Raw genomic sequence first — 8,742 nt, 5'->3', positions numbered from 1 at the left:
GTACTGTATTTGTTCAGATAGGTTGTTATCAAAATGGGTTGGATTAAACTCTAAATCGCAGTCTCCACTTCTAGTCCTCATAAATCTCTCCTGGAAGAGTTGGCTACATTTTCATTGATTCAACCGAAAGCTAATCTTTCTGAAATAAATGAATACTGTTTATTTCACTGAAAGATTCTCCCTGCCCCCACAGACACCGTGTACACACACTTATATGTCATGCATCTGTGCTGCTGACTTTCATTTCTCCTTCACGCTATCTCCCATAGATGAAGGAGGTGGAATAAATGTGTCAGAACTCTGTGCGAGGGGCGGTGAGTGGCTGAATGTGTAGGTGTGAATGTGGAGGCGTGTGTTTTAGACTGCATCTGCTAGTGTGGGGGAGCAAAGGTTCAAGGAGTGAGGCTATGTATTAGAATTCATTGGCTGCTCAAAACCGTGCAGTGGCTTTATTTTTTATTTTATATATCAATTTGCGTCTAAAACTATGATTTTCAGTTTTTGAGCGTGTGTGTGCGTGTACCCTATTAATCTCAAATTAACATAAAGCAGAACTCTACTAGAAGCCGTAGAATTTTGGGAAAGGGCTGCATAATAGACCTTGATATCAAGTGTCATCTGTCACCCTTAAAATGTCACTTGACATTTTACATCACTGAACTACCATTACCTACTATGTTTATATTCAAATTATTTAGATCCCTTTTCCCCCCCCACACTGGAACTAGAAAAAGCCCTTAACATGATCACACTCTCCCTACCCCCAACATATCTCCATTCTTGAAACAGGTTTTTATACCTGAATTTTTTTTAAATCTCTGATCGTATTTATTTGTAACTCTCAGAAAATCTTATTTTTGACTAGACTCAAACTTAGAGGTAGAAGCTGTCAGAGAGAACAGCCTCCATCTCTTAGCAATCTGTTCCTGGTGCTTTTCCTTGGCCTATTTCAACCTCCGGGCCAAAAGTTTGGCATATTCTGCAGCCTTTTTCTTATTTTTCTTAGTGCGCTGTTTCTTCAGGGCAAAACGCCAGCATTTACGTTGCGTGGAGTAACAAGACACTGGATCTTGAGTGCTTTGGTCCTGGGTTTCTTACCTTCTTTGTTCAGGGTCTATCTCACAACACACTGGCGGACACCACATTCTTTAGAGAGATTGAGAAGCTTGCAGAGTCTGCTGGATCTTTTGGGCCCCAGGCGACGAGGCACAGTAGTATCAGTCAGTACAAGATTCTCCTTCTCTCCTTTCTTAACAATAACCAAGTAGAGAACACTCACATTGGCATCCACAATGCAAGCCAGAATAGGTTTGTGCTTGCTTTCTCCAGTTCTCCTTGGTCTAGACCAGGAATGCCCCTACTCGGTAAAAGGCGGGCACGGCCATGGGTCAGGACACCCTGCTTCATAGGGAAACCTTGTTCGTTGTTTCCACCACTGATTTGGACACCATAACCCTGCCACTCTTGGCCCGGAGCATCAGCAGCAACTTCTGTGGCCATTCGCGTCCCATAAAAGTGATGTAGTTTGAGTTCATCGTCACTTCAGTGGGCTTCTGGCCGCCAGTGGCTCGGAAGGAGATGTTCACCTTCATGCCGAGGCAGCCGATGGCCTCTGAGGTGCCACAAAAAGAGCCTTATACCTGAATTTTGATGCTGTAATTTTTGAAAAGACTAATTTTATAAACATAATTGAGATTTTTTTTTTTTTACTGTTTTTTGTTTCCCCAAATCACAAAACATTGAGGGTACCTATGTAAGCATCACTAGTGGATTCCACTTCCATCCCTGCCACTGACCTGGCACATAATTCTGTGATTATGTGAAGACTCAGACTTCAGCTCCAAACTGAGGTGGTTTAATTATATCATCTCCAGGATCCTTTAAGAATTCATGGTTCCCTAAAGGAAGCAACTTTGGAACCATGATTTATAAATCACAAATACTACTTCTGTACTTAATAAGAAAGAATGTGATGCAATTTGTTTTGGTCACTAATAAATCCCTAGTTCCCAGAACAGTGCCTGACATATGATGGGCACTTAATACTTGCTAAATGAACAAACAAGGAAGTGCCCACATGGAGGAATTTATAACACCCAATGGGAAAAAAGAGAGTGAAGGAGCTACTTCTGCTTTTGGAAAAAGTCAAGGATGGATTCACAAGGGGTTACTGAACTAGGCCTACAGGGATGAACTGGAGTTTGCCAAGCAGAGATGCAAGAAAAGACTTTCCAGGCAGAACCAAGCATATTGTGATAGAGACTGGGACTTTTTTCCCAGTGTCCATATCTCCTCCTTCCCTAAAAACAGAATTCTTGGGCACATGATCATCAGATAAAGACTACATTTCTTATCTTCCTTATGGCTAAATGTAGTCACCTAAGTTTTAGCCAACAGGGTCAAGGTAGAAGGTTCAGGTATCCCTTTGATGAGGTGACTTTAAGTGGAAGTAGGTGTGTACTTCTTTCTTCCTTTTCTCCTTCCCACTGTCTGGAATGCTGGTATGATGCCTCATTGTGACATGATAATGTGCCACCTCAGCGAGGCTGAACTACTTTTCCTAGAATTCCCTTTCCTGTCTGTTTCCGTGGAGGGTGGGGGTGGGAGTAGCACAAAGAGATTCTTGCAGGAGAAGCTCTCACTCTGGCACTGATCTGCTGACTCAACTCATTGATCTGAAGCAGCAGCAGGACCTCTGACTTCATCCCCAGGATTCTCCTTCAGCTTCTGACTTCTGGACCAGGTGAATATGTTTAGTTCTGTGACAGTGGGCTCTGACTTCTGCAGGAGATGCAAACACTACCATGGTAAAAGGCAAGAAGAACTGATGTGGGTTTCAAACTATCCTCATGGGACTCCAACATCACACTACGATTTCCAACTTGTTCTCTCTCTCTCTATATATATTTTTTATTGGCAAATAACCACTCACATACAGCCCAGCCATGCTGTGTAATCAATAGCATCACATGTGTATTCTTCACCATGATCATTTTTAGAATATTTGCATCACTCCAGAAAAAGAAATTAAAAAAAAGAACTCATACATCCCATATCCCTTACCCCTCTCATTGACCCACAGGATTTCAATCTACCCAATCTTTACCTTTTACATCCCTATTATTTATGTATTTCTTATCCTCATTATTATTTTACTCATCTGTCCATACCCTGAGTAAAAGGAGCATCAGACACAAGATTTTCACAGTCACACAGTCTCATTGTGAACATTACATCTTTATGCAATCATCTCCAAGAATAAAGGCTACTGGAATGCAGCTCAACAGTTTCAGGTACTTTCCTCCAGCCACTCCAATACACCATAAACTAAAAAGAGAATATCTATATAATGTATAAGAGTAACCTCCAGGAAAACCTCTTGGCTCTGTTTGAAATCTCTCAGCCGCTGAATTTTGTCTTATTTTTCTCTTCCCCCTTTTGGTCAAGAAGACTTTCTCATTCCCATGATGCCAGGTCCCAGCTCATCCCCATGAGTCAGATCCCATGTTGCCAGGAAGATTTAAACCCCTGGGTGTCATATCCCATGAAGTGGGAAGGGTAGTGAGTTCACCTGCCAAATTGGCTTAGAGAGAGAGGTCATATCTGAGCCACAAAAGAGTTTCTCCAGGGGTGACTCGTAGGCATAATTGTAAGTAGGCTTAGCCTCTACTTTGCAGGAATAAGGTTCATAGAAGTGAGCCCCAAGATTGAGGCCTCAGCCTTTTGAATTGGTTGTCCCCACTACCTGCAAGAATATCAGGAATTCCCCAGATGGGGAAGTTTAATATTTCCTCCTTTCTTCCCAGTCTCCCATGGGGACTTTGCAAATACTTTTTCATCCTCTGCCCAAATCGCTCTGGAATATATCAGGGAATCATACTAACCTGTATAGACCAGCAAGATCTTACACCCTATTCAAGATTCAATGTAATTACAGTGTTAAATAAACTGACATGCAAGTTAAATTAGATAATGTGCTACCAAAAATATAAATTTTGCACCAAATACACATCTCTCCCTTTGGTCCCACACAGAGGTTGAAGTTTTAAAATATGGGCCATATCATCCTTTACCTAGTATTATTTTGATCACCACCATTGTCTATTCTAGGCATGCCTAAGTTATGCCATCTCAATCTTTACCCTCTCTCTTTTTCTTCTGGTTTTATATGCTCTTAATTTCAAAGTTCACTAATTAATGTTAGTTCATATTACTAAGACCATACAGTATTTGTCCTTTTGTTTCTGGCTAATTTCACTCAGCATAATGTCCTCAAGGTTCATCCATGTTGTTACATACTTCATAACTTTATTTTGTCTTACAGCAGTGCAGTATTCCATCATATGTATATACTGCAGCTTATTTAGCCACTCATCTGTTGATGGACATTTGGGCTGTTTCCATTTCTTGGCAATTGTAAATAATGCTGCCATGAACATCAGTGTGCAAATGCATGTTTGTGGCCTTACCTTCAGTTCCTCTGAATATATACTTAGTGATGGGATTGATGGATCATATGGTAATTATATACTTAACTTCCTGAAGAACTGACAAATCGTCTTTCAGAGAAGTTGTACCTTTTACATTCCCACCAACAGTGGGTAAGTGTGCCTCCTTCTTCACATCCTCCCCAGCACTGGTAGTTTTCTGTTTTGTTTTGTTTTGTTTTTGATAATGGCCATTCTAGTGGGGTGACATGATATCTCCTTCTGGTTTTGATTTGCATTTTCCTAATAGCCAGTGAAGTTGAGCATGTTTTCACATGCCTTTTAGCTATGTATTTCCTCTTCTGAAAAGTCTATGTTTATGTTTTTTGCCCATTTTTAAAGTGTGTTGTTTGTCTTTCTGTTGTTGAGTTGAAGAATCACTTTATATATTCTGGATACTAAACCCTTATCTGACATGTGATTTCTATATTGTCTCCCATTGCATAGGCTACCTTTTTATTTTCCTGACACAGTTCTTTGATATGCAAACATGCTTAATTTTGAGGAGAACCCATTTATCTATTTCTTTTTTTAATGCTCATATTTTGGGTATAAGGTCTAGGAAACCACCTCCTATTACAAGTTTTGTAAGATATTTCCCTATATTTTCTTCTAACAATTTTATGGTCTCAACTCTATTATTTAGGTCTTCGATTCATTTTCAGTTTATTTTGTATAAGGTGTGAGATATGGATCCTCTTTTATTCTTTTGTATATGAATATCCAGTTCTCAAAAAAACGCTTATTGAAGAAGCTCTTCTGTCCCAGGTGGGTTGGCTTGATGGTCTTATCAAAGATTAATTATCCATAGATGAGAGGGTCTATTTCTGAACACTCAATTCAATTCCATTGGTAAGTATAACTATCTTTATGCCAGTACTGTTTTGACCACTGTAGCTTCATGATATGCTTTAAAGTCAGGTGGTGTGAGACCTTTTCATTTTTCTTTCTCAAGGTACTTTTCACTATCAGGGCATAATGCCCTTCCAAATAAATTTGGTTATTGTTTTTTTTCTATTTCTGCAAAGTAAGTTCTTGGGATTTTAATTGGTATTTAATCAAATCTATAAATCAATTGTGCAGAACTGACATCTTAACTATATTTAGTCTTCCAATCCATGAACATGGTATGCACTTCCATTTGTTCAGGTCTTCCATGATTTCTTTTTAGCAATTTCTTGTAGTTGTCTGTATATAGGCCTTTTGTATACTTACTTAAATTTATTCCTAAGCATTTGATTCCTATTGTAAATGGAATTTTTTCTCTTGATTTCTTTCTCAGAGTGCTCACCCCTGTATAGAATTGCTGCAGATTTTTAGGTGTTCCTGTGACCTGCCACTTTGCTGTACTCATTTATTAGCTCTAGTAGTTTTGCTGAAGATTTTTTGGAGATTTTCAACATTTAGTATCATGTCATCTGCAAACAGTGAGAGTTTTACTTCTTTCCCATTTGGATGCCTTTTATTTCTTTTTCTTTTCTAATTGCTCTGTCTAGATAGAACTTCCAACACAATGTTGAATAACAATGGTGACAGCGGGCATCATTGTCTTGTTCTTAATCTTAGAGGTAAAACTTTCAGTCTTTCCCCATTGAGGATGATGTTAGCTATGGGTTTTTCATATATTCCCTTTATCATGTTGAGGAAGTTCCCCCTCTATACCGATCCTTTGAAATGTTTTCATCAAAAAGGATGTTGGATTTTGTCAAATACCTTTTATGCATCAATCGAGATGATCATGTGGTTTTTCCACTTTGACTTATTAATATGGTATATTACATTTATTGGTTTTCTTGTTTTGAACCAGCCTTGCATTCCTGGAATAAATCCCACTTGGCCATGGTGTATAATTCTTTTAATGTGCTGCTGGATGCAATTTGCAAGGATTTTGCTGAAAATTTTTGCATTAAAGAGATTGGTCTTTAATTTTATTTTCTTGTAGGATCTTTGCCTGGCTTTGGTATTAGGGTGAAGTTGGCTTATAGAATGAATTAGGTAGCTTTCCCTCCTCTTCAATTCTTTTGAAGAGTTTGAGCAGGATTGGTACTAATTCTTTCTTGAATGCTTGGTATAATTCACATGTGAAGCCATCTGGTCCTGGACTTCTCTTTTTTGGGAGCTTCTCAATGACTCAATCTATTTACTTGTGATTGGTGTGTTGAGGCCATCACTTCTTCTTGAGTCAATGTTGGTTGTTCATGCCTTTCTATGAACTTGTCCATTTTGTCTATGTTGTCTAGTTTATTAGCATATAGTTGCTCATAGTATCCTCTCATTACTGTCTTTATTTCTGTATGGTCATTGGTTATACCCCCTCTTCCATTTCTAATTTTATTTATTTGCATCCTCTCTCTCTCTTTCTCTCTCTCTTTTGGTCAGCCTAGCTAAGGGCCCATTGATTTTATTGATTTTCTTAAAGAACCAACATCTGGTTTTGTTGATTTAAAAAAATGTTTTTAATTTTATAGTATAACATATATTCAAAGCAAAGAATAAAAGGCAATAATTTTCAAAGCACTCTTTAACAAGTAGTTACAGGACAGATCTTAGAGATACAATCCTCTCACATTTTTCCTTCCAGCTACTCCAGAATATAGGAGGCTACAGGGATTAAATATTTTTTTATCATCACAATCGACTTTTTTTCCTTCTTTTTTTGTGAAAAATAACATATACACAAAAAAGCTTAACATATCAGAGCACAGCACCACAATTAACTGTAGAATGTATTTCAGAGTTTGACATGGGTTGCAATTTTACAATTTTAGGTTTTACTTCCAGCTACTCTAAAACACTGGAGACTAAAAGAGATATCAATTTATGAATGATAAATTGATGATTTAGCATTTATTGATGATAAATGAATGATTCAGCATTCATATTCATTTGTTAAATCCTATCTTCTCTGGAAAACTTCACCATCATCTTTCATCTTTTCATTCCTCTCTTAAGGGGTGTTTGGGCTATGGCAATTCCAAATTTTTTATATTGGAAGCGTCTGTCACTAACATGGGGTAAGGAGATGGAACTATCTGATGTTTTTGAGAGGCTGGACTAGGTTTCAGGATTTATCTGAACCAGGGACTCATCTGGAGGTTATAGGAGTCTGGAAAGTTATTCTAGTTCATGGAACCCTTGGTGAATCTTATATATTGCCCTAGGTGTTCTTTAAGATTGGCTGGAATGGTCCTGGTTGGAGGTTAGCAGGTTATGATAGGTAGCAAGGTCTACCTGAAGCTTACATAAGAGTAACCTCCAGAGTAGCTTCTCGACTTTATTTGAACTCTCTCTGCCACTGATACTTTATTAATTACACTTCTTTTCCTCCTTTTGGTCAGGATGGAATTGTTGATCCCATGGTGCCAGGTCTGGTTTCATCCCTGCGAGTCATCTCTCACATCGTTGTTTTCATATTCTCAATTTGATTTATTTCTGCTCTAATCTTCCTTATTTCTTTCTTTTGCTTGCTTTGGGGTTAGTTTGCTCTTCTTTCTCTAGTTCTTCCAAGTGAACAATTAATTTCTTGATTTTTGCTTTTTCTTCTTTTTTAATATAGGCACTTAACACAATAAATTTCCCTCTCAGCATTGCCTTTGCTGTATTCCATAAAACTTAATATGAAAATTTCATTTTCATTTGCCTTGAGATATTTATTGATTTCTGTTGTAATTTCTTCCTTGACTTACTGGTTAAAAGTGTGTTGTTGAGCCTTAATATTTTTGTGAATTTTCTGGCCCTCTGCCTGTTATTGATTTCCAACTTCATTCCAGTATGATCCAAGAAAGTGTCTTGTATAATTTCAATATTTTTAAATTTATTGAGTCTTGCTTTGTGACCCAGCATATAGTCTATTCTTGAGAATGATCTATGAGCACTTGAGAAAAAAGTGTATCCTGCTCTTGTGGGGTGTAATGTTTTGTAAAGGTCTGGTTAAGTCTAGTTCATTTATTGTATTATTCAAAATCTCTGTTTCCATACTGATTCCTGTCTAGATGTTCTATCCGTTGATGAGAATAGGGAATTAAAGTCTCCAAATATTATGGTAGAGGTTGTCAGTGTTTACCTCATGTTTTTTGGAGCACTCTGGCTTAGTGCATAAACATTTATGATTGTTATGTCTTCTTGTTCAGTTGTTCCTTTTATTAATGCATAGTGTCTTTCTTTGTTTCTTTTGATTGTTTTACATTTGAAGTTTAGCTTGTTGGATATTAGTATAGCTACCCCTGCTCTTTTCGTGTTGTTCTTTGAATGAAAC

General features: G+C 37.9%; 1 long non-coding RNA gene and 1 pseudogene across 2 annotated transcripts in view; one reads left to right on the top strand and one right to left on the bottom strand.

The window, feature by feature from the left end:
* Positions 1-851: 851 nt before the first annotated feature.
* LOC143676459 (small ribosomal subunit protein eS6 pseudogene) lies at positions 852-1,711 on the bottom strand (annotated as a pseudogene).
* Positions 1,712-2,552: 841 nt separating this feature from the next.
* Positions 2,553-8,742, top strand: part of LOC143677890 (uncharacterized) — an 84,462-nt gene continuing 78,272 nt past the window's right edge. For both annotated transcript variants that reach the window (XR_013172971.1, XR_013172970.1), the window contains exon 1: positions 2,553-2,743. This is a non-coding gene — a long non-coding RNA (uncharacterized LOC143677890). The remainder of the gene's footprint in view (positions 2,744-8,742) is intronic.

The sequence above is a fragment of the Tamandua tetradactyla genome, chromosome 3 (genome assembly GCF_023851605.1).
Source record: "Tamandua tetradactyla isolate mTamTet1 chromosome 3, mTamTet1.pri, whole genome shotgun sequence".
Taxonomy (NCBI): Eukaryota; Metazoa; Chordata; class Mammalia; order Pilosa; family Myrmecophagidae; genus Tamandua; species Tamandua tetradactyla.
Note: the sequence above shows the minus strand (reverse complement) of the source record. Positions and strands in the feature narration are given on the sequence as shown.